Source organism: Myotis nattereri (genome assembly GCF_964212035.1).
Source record: "Myotis nattereri genome assembly, chromosome: 1".
Classification (NCBI taxonomy): Eukaryota; Metazoa; Chordata; class Mammalia; order Chiroptera; family Vespertilionidae; genus Myotis; species Myotis nattereri.
In genome coordinates this window covers 217,041,649-217,058,311 of record NC_138075.1, presented here as the reverse complement: position 1 = coordinate 217,058,311, position 16,663 = coordinate 217,041,649, and the positions used below count along the sequence as shown (strand labels likewise).

At 48.3% G+C, this 16,663-nt stretch overlaps 1 protein-coding gene across 1 annotated transcript in view; it reads right to left on the bottom strand.

Annotated features, from left to right (window-relative positions):
* The window catches only part of PPARGC1A (PPARG coactivator 1 alpha), a 655,554-nt gene extending 641,320 nt beyond the window's left edge, over window positions 1–14,234 (bottom strand). Inside the window, exon 1 of the mRNA XM_081083143.1 lies at window positions 13,812–14,234. The gene's annotated coding sequence lies outside the window, so the exon portion shown is untranslated. The remainder of the gene's footprint in view (window positions 1–13,811) is intronic.
* Window positions 14,235–16,663: the final 2,429 nt, after the last annotated feature.

The following is a 16,663-nucleotide window of genomic DNA, read 5'->3' as shown; positions in this document are numbered from 1 at the left end:
GGAAAAGAGATTTAATATAGATTCAGTCATTGTTCCTGGAGTGAAGCAACACAATGAAAATGTTTAATATCATGGTAAGCAAGCATTTTTAAAATAACTACCTAAGTGAGTATATTGTGAATTTATTTAACATTTACTTTAGCTCTGGGCCTGTATTCAATCCTATCTAATAAAAGAGAAACATGGTAATTGGCATATGACCGCTACCCTTCCCATTGGCTAATCAGGGCAATATGCAAATTAACTGCCAGCCAGGATGGCGGCCGGCAGCCAGGCAGCTTAAACTGAACATGAGGCTTGCTTGCTTCAGTGACGGAGGACTCCAACGTTCCCCGCCTGCCTTGCCCGCCTCTGAGCCTGCAGTTTAAGAAACATTGTAACAAATATAGAAGCTAAACAAAACCCCAGAAACCAGCTTTCAGTGAGCCGGGATCTCAGAGCTGGAGTTGATACAGAGTTTTGATTATAGAACCTAAACAAACCAGATACCTACTTTCAGCAGCAGAGGCCTCAGAGCTGGAGCCAAGCATCAGAGCTAAAGCTGGCCCAGAATAAAAAAAAAAGAAGAAGAAAGAAAAAAAGGAGCAGTTGGGAGTTTCAGCCCTCAGCCCCTCACCCAGACTGGCCAGACACCCCAGTGGGGACCCCCATCCTGATCCAGGACACCCTTCAGGACAAACCAGCCAGCCTCACCCATGCACCAGGCCTCTATCCTATATAGTAAAAGGGTAATATGCCTTCCAGCACCGGGATCAGCGGAGCCGAGAGGCCTCCCGGCACTGGGATCAGCATGACAGGGGGCAGCGCCCAAACTCCCTGATCGCCCTGCGGCTCTGTGTGTGACAGGGGCCGGGGCCACAACCTCCCTATCCGCCCTGCTCTGTTCGTGACAGGGGAAGGCGCCCCAAACTCCTGATCAGCCCTGCTCTGTGCCTGATACAGGGGAGCTCCCCAACCCCCTAATCACCCTGCGGCTCTGTGTGTGACAGGGTGCGGCACCGCAACCCCCTGATCGGCCCTATTCTGTGTGTGACAGGGTAGAGCCATACCCTCCCCATCGGCCCTGCCCTGAGTGTGAGAGTGGCGGCACCCCAACCCCCTGATCGGCCCTGCTCTGTGGGTGATAGAGGGCGGCGCCCCAACCCCCTGATCCGCCCTGCTCTGTGTGTGATGGGGTAGAGCCATAACCTCCCCATCAGCCCTGCCCTGAGTGTGAGAGTGGCGGCGCCCTAACCCCCTGATCGAACCTGCTCTGTGTGTGACAGGGGGAGCTCCCCAAGCCCCTGATCGACCCTGCTCTGTGCGTGATAGGGTTCGGAGCCCCAACCCCCCTGATGGGCCCTGCTTTGTGTGTGACAGGGGGTGGTGCCGCAACATCTCCATCGACCCTGCCTTGAGTGTGACAGAGGGCGGTGCCCCAACCCCCCAATTGGCCCTACCCTGAGCGTGACTGAGGGTGGCATCACAACCTCCCAATCCGCCTTGCTCTGTGCATGACAGGGGGCGGCACCCCAACTCCCCAATCAGCCCTGCTCTGAGCCCGACCAGGGACTGCTCCTAGGGATTGGGCCTGCCCTCTGCCACCCTGGAGCAGGCCTAAGCCAGCAGGGCGTTATCTCCTGAGGGGTCCCAGACTGCGAGAGGGCACAGGCCAGGCTTAGGGACCCCCCCTTTCCCCCCGAGTGCACAAATTTTTGTGCACCGGGCCTCTAGTGTTACTATAATACAAAAAAAAAAAAAAAGTGTTTCTTTTCAGAGGAAAAACTCTCCATTCAGCATAACAATAATGATTAAGAAAGCACTTCACAGTTTACCAACAAACACTCCCCAAACATCTTCGTACTTGATTATTCTAGAACAGGAAAAGAAAGAAGATGGCCAAGATTTGAGGAAATGAGTCAATATTTCAATACTTGTGAACAAAGAATCAACCCATTTTTTTTTTTTTTTTTTTTTTTTTTTGCTAGCAACTTGTTCTTTCAGACCAGTTTAATCGGGGGAAATAATTTTAAAAATATTCCTAATACCACTGTTATGAGCAGGGTCAAAAAATCAATTAGCAATGGAGTCCTACTTCCTAGTATGCCTTCACTGTAATGATGATTCCATTTCCTTTTACAATGTTTTTCGGCTTGCTTCACAAAGCAATGTACCCCTTTTACTGGGACATCGCACGAAGAGAGAAGTCAAAATGTCTTTAGCACTGCTGCGTGGGCCTCAGAGAGGGTCCCCAACGTCAGATGCTATTTCATTCTCTAGCTTGGGTGACTAATTTTAATCCAGAAAAAGTTTAGTAAGCTACCAAAGTGCAATAAAACCCAAGATAAAACTTTGCGTTTGATTTACTAATTATACCATTCCCTTGACATTGTCAACAGAACAGATTTAAATGAGGCAAGGACCTTAACTTTCAGGTAAGTTTGAAAGCTGTCATGCTTGCTTGTGACAAGAGTGGAAAGCAACTCTGCTTTAGACACTCACCCCCACGACCCAGCTCTGCCAGCTCCTTCCCTTAGCTGAGTAAGAGAGCGGGAGGGGGACTGCTGGTGGGAGAATCAGTACCACCCAGGGCCAAGTGGACAGTTACCTTAGAGGTCCTCACTTGGACATTTCCAAAGTTGAAACAATGAGTAGGGCAGACCCTGCCCCTCACTTGTTCTATTAGCTGTACACATTCTTTATTTTCCTTTCTTGGCACTTTACACAGTTTAAAGGAGATGATGGTAGATAGATGAATAGATAGGTAGATAGATGATGATGATGATAGATAGATAGATAGATAGATAGATAGATAGATAGACAAAATGATTTATATTCAGCAGTCTCCTCCGTATCTATGGTCTCTCTTTCCGTGGTTTGTTACCCACCAACAACCGTGGTCTGAAAATAAAAAATGGAAAACTCCAGAAATAAACAATTCGATAAGCTATTCTTAAGTTTTAAATGATGTGTCATTCTGAGTAGCGAAATGAAATCTGGCACCACTGAGCAGGGCCATGGATCATCCCTCAGTCCAGTGCGCCCATGCTACCAGTGTTACCCACGTTGGTCACGGAGTAGCCAACGGGTTATCAGATCGGTGGTTACACATTTTGAGACAGAGAAAGATCACATTCGCATAACTTTTAATACAGTGTATTGTTGGAATTGTTCTATTTTATTATTGTTACTGTTAATCTCTTACTGTGTCTCACTTATAAATGTAACCTTATCATAGGTATGTGTATCATAGGTATGTGTATCTAGGATAGTACCATAGTACTATCCATGGTACTTAGAATGGGGACTTGGGAGGGATGCCCACAGAGAAGGGGGGCTGGAGATGTCATGCACACCGTGGGATTTATGTCTCTCCTAGCAGATTAGAGCTCCTTGAGGGCAAGAACAAGCACACTGTAGGTGCTCAGTAAATCTTGTTGAATGAAAAAAAATCAACCCAAGAGGACAACCGTTCACAACTACTCCCTGGCAAATTCCCCCTGTGCCGTCCACCTGTTTGCATGCCCCCTGATTCCCACCCCGGCTCTCACCTGCCCAAATCCTCCCCTTTCTTCAAAGCCCAAATCAAATGCCACAGCCTTCTTTAAAACCTCTGTGATTCTTCCTGCCAAAAGGCAACTCCCCTTCGTCCAAATGACCACGGCAATACTATCTGCTCCCTTCTTGAAGTGCACACAGGTGGGCGAAAGTAGGTTTACAGTTGTTCATGTGGAAATAATACAAAGAAATAACACAGTAATAAATAAATAATAATTCAAAAATAAACTGTTTCACGGACTCACAACTGTAAACCTACGTTTTCCCACACCCGGTATAAGAAAGCTAGCTAGCGATTCTCTCACCTCTGGCGAGGTTCTGCCTGAAACTCACACCCATATTAAAGACAGCACATTCTACTCATCTTCAAGTCTCCTTTGTCATCCACCGGTTCATCCACCTGAAGGCAGCCTAGCATGATGGTTAAAACATGGGCTTGGCGACTGACATGGCTCAGTGGTTGAGCGTCGACCTATGGACCAGGAGGTCATGGTTTGATTCCCGGTCGAAACAGGGCACAAGCCTGGGTTGCAGGCTCAATCCCCAGAAGGGGGCGTGCAGAAGGCAGCCCATCAATGATTCTCTCTCATCATTGATGTTTCTATCTCTCTCTCCTTCTCCCTTCCTCTCTGAAATCAATAAAAAATTTAAATAAAATAAAAAACAACAACACATAGGCTTAGAAGCCAGACATGAGGGATACGAATCCTGGCTGTACCAGTTACTAGCCCTGTGATCTTGGGCAAGTCCCTTCACCTCTCTGCACCTCAGCACCTCATTTGTAATAGGTCATATGTAATGACCTATTCATAGTACCCACCTCCTGGGGCTATTATGATAACTAAATGTGTTAATCTACGTAAAGCACTTAACACGTTTTCTGGAATGTTATAGTAAGTGTTCAGCACATGGATTCTATTATCATTGATGCAATATTAGCATTTACTGAGAGACTACCACTTGCCAGGCATCTGAGGGGCTGCCTCCACATTTGAGGACCGACTGACTCGGCCCTTTATTCACTAATAACAAGGTCTTCCTAAGTCCATGGCCTCATCTAATCCTTACAACCATTCTAGGGATGGCTGCCATTCCTACTCTTCTGCTCTGAACTGCACACACACATACTCAATGGTGAGAGTCTCTGCACAGTTCACCTCACAAGCCCCCCGACTTGTAGATTTTTTCCATCCCCTCCTGCAGCTCCCTCGACTTCACACGAAGCATCTTTCTTAGCATCTGTTCAGCCTGACTCCTGCCATTAGATACATTCTTGTGTGTTTATAATGCACCACTGATTTGTTTCAGACTAAATGGTGGGGTCTAAAAATAGTGATGTTGAACATATTTCTTTGCATATTAACTTTAAAGAAATGGATTAATCTTTTAGAAGTAATCAAAAATGAATGACCCCACTCAGCATGTAGCAGTTACCAAAAGAAAAAACTGTAAAAATTTTAAAACCCCAGATCCCCATTTTTCCTTCTTTATCATTTCTGACTTTATTAATTGAAGTATACACTCACTTCCTAATTTTTTATTTTAAAAATGAAGTGGTCTAGTGAGTCTCATAAACCAATCATGTTCTTTCCTGGGGACGCTTAAATGAAGACCGGATTCATTTATTCTCCCAGTCAAATTCCATTTTCAAAAATGACACGGCGGCAAAAAAAATAAAATAAAATAAAGACATGGCAGCCCAGCTGGCGTGGCTCAGTGGTTGAGCATCGACCTATGAACCAGGAGGCCACGGTTCAATTCCCGGTCAGGGCACATGCCTGGGTTGCAGGCTCCATCCCCAGTGTGGGGCATGCAGGAGGCAGCCAATCAATGATTCTCTCTCATCATTGATCTTTCTATCTCTCTCTCCCTCTCCCTTCTTCTCTGAAATCAATAATAATAATAATAATAATAATAATAAATTTTAAATAACATGGCAGAATTGCCATCATCTTCCTAAGAGATGAAACAAAGAACAGTGAATAAAGTGAGATAGTTAATGTTATGAAAATTGTTTCCTGAAACTTCGCCGTGTATGCAACCCATCTGTTTGTCTGTCTACTGCAGGCGAGGCATGATGGGGGTCCAGAACCGAGGCAGGCAGGGTTCCTCCCGCAAGGAGCTTTACTCAGCCCACTGGGAGCTGAGAGTCACCCAGAAGCAAGGACAATATAAGAGAGAAGGGTTCTGGCGAGGAGAGTGCTGGAGTGGCAAAGTGAAATTAATTCTTGCTGAAGTAAAAATATAATGTCATTCTGCTAAATCATTTAAAACGTTCCCCCCTTCCACATGTACTCACACCCATTTTAACTCCTAGTGTCTTCTCTTTCTTTGGAACCTAACAACACTCTCAATCACCATCCCTTGGGTGTTTATCTTAAGCCACCAACTATCATCTTATTCAATTCCATGTTTCCCTGTTACTCAGAAAGGGTTCCATAGGCCAATAAATATACATTCTGGTTGCAGCACTAAGTAATGAGGCAGGCCACAATGTATAAAGCGCTGTCATTCCACGCCACGTTTCATTTTGGAAGAGGGAGGGCCGCGGTCGACTGGGAACAATTACCAAAATCATCAATGGAATTCAATAAATGTTGTTTAAAAAAAAAAACCTAATTATTTGTTACAATAACCAGCTACTACCGCCACTTTGTATTTGGAGGTTTGTAAACTACTTCCATTTGAAATGTAATTGATTCCATTTTTATCATTTGTTCAAGTTTATGTGGTTGTTCTCATCCTAAGAGATGATAACATCTATTTTCGGCAAATTATACATTATAATTCCTCATTCAAGAGCTGTAACAGAAAACAAAACGCTAATTTATGCTGTAAACGAAACTACGGAATCATAATCATTCATTGTTAACATTAGGAACTAAAACTGCTACTGGAAATAATAAAAGTGGAGCAAAATGTGGTAGAGCTTTTGGGTGAGAGTTTTCTTTTTTCTTTGTGCCTTTTGGTGTGGTTGTGTGTGTGTGTGTTTGCTTTTTTTTTGCTCGTTTTGTGTCACTGATGCACAACTAACACACTTGCTGGTACTCTTTCAGGCAAGAGATGGTAAGGATGTTTGGTCTTCTCCCAGTTGTAAGCCAGACATTCACTTTGCCCCCTAGCTGTTACCTGCAGTACTCTATTTCAAACCTCCAAGAAGATGTGCTCACAGAGCAATCCGAAGTGCACGCTCAAGAGGAGCAGCTGTCGGAGCGGCACACCTGCACGGCCACATTTCATTGAGCTTCCACAGCTACATGTCCCTTCCCATCAGCGACCAACCACTCCCCACCCTGAGCCTCTCCCGTCCTTGGACCCCTGGGGCACACTTTCTTGTCGAAGAGAGCCTTCCCCCACAGCAAGCTTCCCCTCATGTCAGACAAACAGAAATCCGGTAACTTTTAACAACCAGGTCACTTCTTAGGAATGCAAAAATAAGGGCAGGCGGGGTCCGGTACCCGCTCCACACACTGTGCTGTCCTGAAATAATCACCTTCAAGTGCAAAGATGGGGACATCGCCGAATGGCGTTTTCTCCTCTCCCTTTTTATTTTTTCAAACATAGGATCCAAAAGGAAGAAATATTTCAATGTAACTGTGATGTCAAACATGTGAATGCTTTGAAGGGACCAGGACGTCACTCTGCCTTCTAAAGCAAATCACTGTGCTGCTGCCCTTTCCGTTCATGCCGGCTGCTGTGCACGCTCACCTCTTCACTGGCAAAGTGTGGCCATTGATTTCCTGCGGTCTCCCTGGGAGGAAGTCCTGCTTTCTGGGTGATGACTGCAAAGGGTAGGTGACCCCGTTCTCATTCCGATGCGAAGCCTGAACTTTTACCTTTCCGCGAGGGCCCAGGCGCGTGAAGCCAGCGGAAACGCGTTGCCTTCTTCATGGAGACTGTCTTGCCGTAACTACTGACATTTAATACTTCCCCTCCCCTGTATTTTGGAAGCTCACAATATGAGGGATGAACCACTAAAAGGCATTAGTTCATGATGGACATAAATGTTAGGTGCATGATTCGGTACGGAAGACACCTGATCACATGGCCATGATGAGAAAGGTGAATTTCAGGCTAAGTCACAAGCATGAATATATACACTGCAAACCCAAAGTGATATGGGTTTGCTTATGAGAGAGTGAATTTATGCCTCGAAATATATATGTGAATATATATATATGTATATGTGTGATAGGATTTTGCTGTATCTGAATGATTATTTATAAAATTCTTCTGTTAATGGATCTTAAAATTGCATTTCTTCCGTGGAGTGCTATTTTCCTGATATGTACATTTGAAATGACCACTCCACGAAATCATAACCATTTGAGGCTGGGAGCTGCCAAACTGAAGACCCTGTCTGTCTCTCAAACTGATCAACTATTCAAATAAAAAAGAAGGGTAAACGCAAACTTTTAGTCTATCACCATGAGAAGAAAAAGGAAAGATCAAGGAGTTATGGTTGATTCACCAAAAAAGAAGACTTTGCCTCATTCACAAGAGCATTCTATTTTGATTATATAAAACACCAGAAAAAAAAAAAAAACGGAGAAAGTTGGCCAACAGAGGAGATCATCGCTATTTCATGAAGCGGGCAAATGAATGACACCATCTCACACTTGCTAGAAATGTGCATGAGGCCGCACAATGTCTCTAGATTGTGCTGGAGAGTCAGCAGAATATAGAGAGTAAGAGCAAGTTCGAACTCTGGGCTCTAAACTAGACTGCCTGGAGGATATCCCAGTCTTGCCTCTAAATAGCACTGAGATCTTGGGCTAGGTATGTAACTCTATTTGCCTTATTTTCCTCATCTGTAAAATGGGAATAATAATAAACGCAACTACCCCTTATGTTGCCATGGAGATTAAATGAGTCAAATACATGTAAAGTGTTTGGAACATCATTGATGAATGATAGCTATTGTCACCACTCTTTGGTTCCCAAGCTTTAGGTTCATAGAACTTTGTAAAGAAAAGTAAGCAATATTTTCAAGAGGTTGCCTTAAGGAAGCTAGCCTTACTGGAAGACCTCCCAACAAACCCAAGTTATTACAAGTCTCTTTTACTTTTGGGTCTCCCTAAAAGAACCCAACATTTGAAAAACTGAGGTCAGGGGAGCTGGATTTATAGGTGGATTTCTAAAAAGTATCTACTAAAGGCAAATATATAGAAATGTATCTGACACCTATTTTGTAGATCATAATACATCTTCAGGAAAATAAAAATGTTTACAATGTATAGAAGCCCAGTTTCTATTTTTTGAACTTTGAGATATTGGCTTTCTAACAACTTTGTAAATGGAGGACGTTTACAAGTCTTGGCTCATCTCCAGGGATCCAAACATTGTTACCACTTTACGAATTCTGAAACACCCAGAAAGAGGGAGGGAAATACTAAATCCTTTATAGTCCTTGGACTGGATGGGAAAGACGGGTTCCTCAGTGGGCTGCTTTCCACTTTGGCTACCCATGTGCATGGAAGTATTGCCAAGCCAAAAAAAAAAAAAAAATGGCAGTCAGCACAAGCTTTCAACAACTTACCCACATCCATTAATGATTCTGCATTGAAACGTCTATCCTGCTTGAAAAGATAGAGGGAGTACAGAGAATTACAGGTACTGGCTAACAAAAGTCCAGGGCTGGATTCCACACAGACACTGCCTACTCGGAGAAATATGTGTCTCCTTATAAGGGTGCATTTTATATTGCCAGTCTGGAAAATCTGGTGGAGCGGCAGGAGTTTGGGGAAAGAGAAAGAAAAGTTAAAAAGCATAGTCAAGTCTGTTGATAAAGTCTTTTTCACAAACTGAAGTTCAGCTACCCAATAACCAAAAAAAAAAAACACACACACAAAACAAACAAAACAAAACAAAAAAAAAGCACCTGGTCAATCGGGTGAATCGAGTCAGACGTCTGGCCCCATGGACACCCAAGCAGTCGGCTAATTGGCTCCATTTTTCACTTTCAATGGATTGACTCGATATCATACAGACCTGGCCTGCTTCGATTTGGGCTTACATAGGGACAACTAATAAGGTGACCTAGGTCCACATTGCAGGCCATAATGACCACTCCTGAGGTCAGCTTCACGACAGAGACAGAAAGCTTAAACAACTGCAGGCGAGACGCGCAGGTTGCAAAGCACAACATGAAAAGATGAAGCTGGGCTTGGAAGCTGGCACTACTGCCATCCCTAGGCGTGAAACTGTAAATTAAAGAATGGTCTGTTGTCTGCTGCACTGAGCCAAATCAGAGGCATTTCACATACACACTTTAATTGGGGTTTTCATTTTAATTGAAGAAATAAATTCCACCTAAGCAGATGCTTGTCCCCCACACACACACTCTCCCTATGGTATGTTTTACACATTGGCAAGTGGGTGCAAAATATCTACAACATGGTCTACTCGGATATAAGATGGAATTTCCCGGTTTTTAAATGGTAACAGATGCAGTTTCAGCTCTGATACACACTGGGCTCTCTCCCAAAAAAATCACCCCAATCCCCACCACCCCCAGCTTTAATAATAGAACGTCACAGAATAAACTAAAATCCTTCCAGTCAACGATGATTGTTTTTGTTTTTGTGTTTAGCAATGAAAAAAAAACCCTTGTTCCCAAATGTCCAGGTCTCTCGATAAAGAACCCCCACCTTCATTATGTTTTCTACTTGCTTGTTTATAACCAGAGGTGTCATAATCAGGTTTCTTGTGAAAATGAAAGTAATCAAAAAATGCCTTGTGATTCCAGGAAACGAGCTTCTTAGGGAGACATGCCTGCCTGCTATTGATGTTGTAAAAAGGCTCCTTTTACATGTTATTAGATGTTGAGAGCACATCATATTGATCTAGAAATAAAAAGCTTGATTTTTTTTAGTACAGGCAACCCTCACTTTCATAAGTACTTTATACACTAGGAAGAGAGTTTTATTTTTAATTGAGGTAGAGTAAACAAATTATATTTGGAGAGCATTGCTATTTTTAGGGAACCGAGGATTTGTAAGCTTTTTGGCAGCAATTCAGGTAAAAACAAAAAAAAAATCATGAATAAGTCTTACTCTTACAAATTTGGCCTGGGCCTCTCCCTAGCAGCCCTGCCCAGGGTCAAAATGCGATCTAAAGTGTTGTGTGTGTGTGCGTGTGTGTGTGTCCTCCGTAGGAACAGTTGGGAGTACGTTTCTCAGTCATTTGCCCGTGTTCAAACGCTGAAAGGGCAAACTGGGAATCAATAAGAACCTGGGTCCTTACGCACGTATGTGCCTCATCCCTGGAAATGGTGGATGGCTGCATAGGAAACCGCCCTGCCTGGCTGCATTTACCCCCAGCGACTAAAGCTTCTGTAGCACTTGAGGGCACCTTCCTCTAATGATGTCCACCGCTCATTTGTTTCTGTACTTTATCTTAAAGTTCATACAGCACCACTGGAAGAAGAAATCAAGATTTCAAATAATCTCCCTCTCCCCACCATACCACTCCACTGCGCTAAGGGTAGCACACCACCCAATCCCCGCCCGTGAGCGAGTCCGCCTCTCCCCAGAGCAGCGCCAGCCGCTAGATCAGAAATTCTTTCCGATTTTCTGAGCAGCATGAGGCTCCCTTCCTAGAAGAAAGAGCTTGCTTTTGGGGGGAAACGCTTTTCCAAGCCAAGTTTAACTAACTTTACCCAAAGAACCCGACAGTTTTCCTCTTGCTAAAACGCCGTCCGCACCCCCTTCTCTGGTTCTCCCCTTCCTTCGCTCCAATCTTGCTCCGCACCCCTCCCTCCGGCCCACCTCCTTTGGTTTCCAAGGAGTTGGCACGTGACTGCCTGTCTTGCAAAATCTGGCCGCAGCCTTTCGCTCTAAACGACTTGTTTCCTATCTCATTAAAGCTGTTGCCAGTCCTCCCGTCGCTGGGAAGCGGTATCTCTGCGTGCTTCCTCACACCGAGTCTCCGTTCGGTCTCCTTCGGAGGAGAACACCTGGCGCGGCCCCGAGGTGCAGGTCGGAGATACACTGGGGAACTTATCCTAACGCATCTGACTCCAGGCCGGGGCGCGGGGTGCCGCGGCCGAGAAATCCTGAATCGCCGCCGGGCTTGTGCCGGGTGCGTGGGGTCGAGCCTTTCTCTACCAGTCTTGGTCCTTAAAGGCGAGCTGCGGTCGGTTCCTGACTCATTGACAATCACACACACACACAAACATACACACACACACACACACACACACACACACACACGTGCGCGGACGCCCGCTCCTGGAGAGCTGGAGTTTGCAAAACCGAAGGGGTTGTTGGCTCTCGGCAATCTGGAGCCCGCACCCCGCACCCGGAGGCGTGGAGAGCACCCAGGCCCCGCCAGACGGGGCAGGGTGGCCTGGAAAAGGCCCCCGGGGCCGGTCACGGAAAGCCATAGAACTCCCGGAGCCCCCCAACTCCAGCGCCGGCGCGACCACCCCGGCATTCCTGCAAGTTTCTACTTACAGCGGGGCCTCCTATTACCGGCTGCCTCGCCCGGAACCCCCTTGTCACTTGCCTGAGCCGCCCTCCAGCTCCACCCCGAGCTCCGCGCCCCCAGAGCGGCCGGCACACTTCCCGGGAGCGGCCCAGACGCCCCCGCCCGCGGCGGCGGCCCGGCGGTCTGGCCAGAGCTCGCCGCCGTCTCCCGCTGCTGCGCGGCGGCAGGAGCCTTTCCAAGGCTCCCTAGGCGCCCTGATGTATTATTCACGGGGACGGCCACGGCGCTTTCTGGAGAGCCACTCCGGGTACTCCAGGTCTTCACCTGGCAACTACTAGTTGGGCGATTTCAGGATTTTGGAAAACTAGGGGTGACGCGGGAGCGGCGGAGCACATTTTTCAGTTGTTTTGCCCAGAGGGTTTGCATTATTTTGCCGGGAGCTCGCAGGAGCGCGTTGAGCCCGGGGCCCGGGAGGGAGCGCGCCGGAGCCGGCGTGTGCGGCGGGCGGCCCTGCGAACCGCCGAGGCTGGCAGGCGGGCTGGAAAGAAGAGACGCCACGGCGACCGGGCGAGACGGGCCGAACTGAGCTCTTTCCCTGGACACCCCGCATCCCCGCCGGCCCGTTCTCCCTCCCACCCCCACCACCCGCACGGCGCGCGCTCGGCCAGCCTGGGAATCCCCCGCGCCCCAGACCGCCCACCGAGTTGCTGTGCCTTTCACCATTGCTCCTTCCCCTCGCCTCCGGCCCCAACTTTCCCAGCCTGGACCAGAGCACGCGAGCGCGCGCGCGCGTACACACACACACACGCGCGCGCGCGCACACACACACACACACACACACACACACACACACCTCCTCCCTCGACTCCAGCTCCACTTCCCCGTGCAGTTTGGGAATGACAGATGCCTGTAGACTTTCACCAAGCATGCGGTGGGGGCAGCAGACTACAACAGTTATTTAATTAAAAGGCATTTTTCCTCTCTTTCTCGCTCTGCCTCCCAGAATAGCTTTTGCACCCCTAGAACCTGAGCACACGCCTGCCTCTCCAGGTTGCCAGTGGCCCGCTAACACCCATCTGCTTCCACGCCCCCCCTTTCCGGAGTCTACCCCCCACCCGCTTCCCAATCCCCACCCGTCACACCGACATGCACACCTAGAGGCCGGCGGCGGGGAGTGTTGAGGGCACGATGCAGCCAGACTGCATTGCACAGTCATCAAAGTTAAGTGTGTGTGGTTTTGGGGTGTTTGTGCGCGCCGGGGGAGGCGCGGGGTTATGGGCACTGGAGCATCCACTCTGCCCTCCCCCATCCGCGGGGTCAGGGGACGCCTCCACTTGAGATTGCAGCCATTTTAGGGAAAGAGGTGGCTCCGGGCCCGGGGGGAGTGGAGGAGGAAGAGCACATCGCGGGGAACTCGCTGCTCCGCAGCCCCTCGGCGCAACTGGAGGGCGGGCAGGCGCCGGGCGCACAGGGGCGCGGCGCCCGCGGCGACTTGGGGAAGGTTGCGCTCGAGTTCCCTGGTTTTGCCCGGAGTTGTTCGGGGTAACGTGCCGGCTCCAGCTTCTTTCTTGGGTCCCCGCTGGGCTGGGAGGTGGGGGCGGGGTAGGTGTCGGTGGCAGATTGGGCACCGGAGGGACGCGACAGACCCTGGAGACTGGAGAGCTGGTGCTGGGGGAAGAGGGACACCTCCTCTCTCCGGTTGGCACTGACCCAGACAGTGCGACCCACTTGGCCCCCCAGCCTCCCCACCCCCTCCCGAGCCTCTGCCTCCCCGCCGAGTGCCAAGTGAGCGCGCGGCGGGGGGCATGGGGCGCGAAGCCTCCCGGCCCTGAGCCACCCCTTACCTGGTTGGAAGGGGTTTCCCAGGAGGAGCCGTAGTTGTAAAAGAAGGAAGAGAAGAAGGTATCTTCCGACAGCCCGCAGCCCGCCATGCTCTGGATGCAAATAAAATGAGGAAAGGGGGGGGGGGGGGGGTGGAAAGCACACAGAAAAAAAAGCAACCAAAATTTTTCAAAATCAAATTAAACCAATAAGCGAAGAAGAAATTCTCTCGAAAATAAAGAAAAGGAGGGGAAGGGAACGGCGAAGGGAACGGAAACTCTGGCGGCGCTGCCTCTCCGGCTGAGGGATGCTCGGGCTGCCGCCGCCGCCGCCGCCGCCTTCTCAAGACGGTACCTAGAGAGGTTCGTCCTGACTTGGGCAGCCGCCGCCGCCGCCGCCGCCTGTGCCGGCTGCGTGTGTGCGCGTGTGTGTGTGCGTGTGCGTGTGTGTGATGTGTGCGCGCAGAGCGAGAGACCGCAGGGGAAGCGAGAGGGCGAGAGAATGAGCGAGGCTGGATGGAGGGCGCAGCGGCGGAGCGGGCGGGCGTGTGCGCGCGCGGGGGTGCGTGCGTGTGTGAGTGTGTGTGTGTGTGTGTGTGTGTGTGTGTGTGTGTGTGTGTGTGTGTGTGTGGATGTGCGCGCGCGCGCGCGCGTGTGGCTGGGTGTGCGTCTGTTTGGGGAGCTCACCGGAGAGCCAGGGCCGTCACGTGGGCGCGCTGACTCCGCCGGCTGCCGGGGACAGCCTGTACTACAGCCCCGGCCACTAAATCAGCCAGCGCCGCCAGACCTTTGCAGCCCCCCCAGCCGCAGGCCGCCCTCCCCGCCGGGCCGTGCGCGCCCCGGGACGGCAGGGAGCGCGGGTGCGGCCGCGGGCAGGTGGGTGAGCGAGGAGGGGGGCGCCCGGAGCCGGGGCGGGGGCGGGGGGGAGAGATGCCCGCGGAGACGCACGGGTTCTACGTTACGCCCCGAGCCCTCCTGGTTGGCCATGCTCCCACCCTCTTGGAAGATTTTTTTCCCCCCTTAATTCCTAAAATTGCCTTCCCATGAAGAGAGACCCCTGTTCCAGCCACGGAGAAATTATTTTTCACTCAGTTGCTACATCTCGATTTTCTTTCTTTCCCGGCGCCTCTCGTCCCCCGCGCGCGCACACACGCAGGCACATGCACACCCGTGGCCGCCGCCTCCCATCCCAAATGCAAACCCACTTCCTTTTGCCAGTTGCTGTAGTTAAGCTAAGTCAACGCTACATCAAACTAGGCTAGGCTGAGAGAACTGGAAAGTGGATTTAGGGGACAATACTGCCCCAGCAGGAAGAAAGGCTCCAGTTTGGCATTCTGTTGATTTAACAGTTAAAAATGAAAACGGATTTTGTAGCTACTGCACTAAAACTCAGGCCCTTGAGTCACAATGCTTTACATCGAGCTGTTCTATTAAGTCTAGCATATGTTATAAAAATGTAAATACACACACACACACACACACACACACGACGATGGTATATTAGGACCAAACCAACCTTTTTCTCAATCTTAATGATTGCGTACAGCTGAAAGTTTGTTTCTGCAAAAAGGCATTCCTTACTGGCTCCCCCCGACGCCTTGTACAGGTATTTATAGTAAGCAAATTTCAAATAAAAATGGGCATATCTGTGTAAGATGCTCCTACAAGTATCTGAGTCCTCACAAAAAAATACTTGAAACAACCTGTTATAGGCAATTTATTTTGTTTTGTTTCTGAATCCTTTTCCAACTGCTGTCCATTTCTCTTCAAACCCGTTGGGTTTTCCTAGGAGTTCACACTTCCTATTGTAAATTCCCCACTTGAGGTCGAAATCCTCTGTGAAATAAACATTCCCACAGCAACCCAGTGATGTCACAAACATCGGCTCATTATTTCAGAGGGGAAACAAAGCGAGAGAAAAAGATTTCTTTAGAAAGACAGGCAGTTGCTGTTTTCTTGCGAATAGGGTTGCTTCTACTAGATATTCAGGAAATATATTCGATTTCTGCCTAAATACTGTTTTGTTTTTCTGAGATGGACTTATTTTTTCAAACATGTGTCAGATGATCTTAAAAAATAAAAAAAGTCATCCTCCACTTTTCTGGATACCTGAAGAATGGTGCTTCAAATCTGTGGTCCTTATCTGTGCTGGCCACTATAGATTTTAATAAAGGAGAAAAAGATTTTTTTTTTTCTAAAAAATGGTGTGGGAAAGAACATTGAGAGATGAAATTTAATGTACTAACTTCAGGCCCAAATAGTGCTGACTGACCTGGCTTCAAAAATACAATCGTTTTTTAAGAAAAGTATTAGACTCACAGAAAGTCTATTTTGTTATCAAAGTTAGTGCTGATCTCACCAATATTGAACAGAGGGGCTTCTCCTCCATTGTTCCTTCTATTGTTTTCGGTGCCTCCAGGCTGGGAGCAGGAAGGATGCATTCTTCATGCTGTCCCCCATTTAATCCCACTGCAGTGCCACTCCTATAAATATTAATTGTAAAGGGACTAGACAATATAACATTGGGCCCAACACCTGGGATTTCTTAGGCTTCCTGGCTACATAAAGTCCTTTAGATAATATCTATACTAGGCACTATAGAAATTTGTAAAATGCTTTTTAAAATATTTTTATTTTTTTATGGATTTCAGAGAGGAAGGGAGAGGGAGTGAGAGATAGAAACATCAGTGTTGAGAGAGAATCATTGATTGGCTGCCTCCTGCACACCCCCTACTGGGGATCGAGCCCACAACCTGGGCATGTGCCCCTGACTGGAATTGAACCTGGGACATTTCACTCTGTAGCCTGACACTCTACCCACTGAGCCAAACCAGCTAGGGCTGTAAAATGCTCTTATTCATTTTTTTTAGATGTGT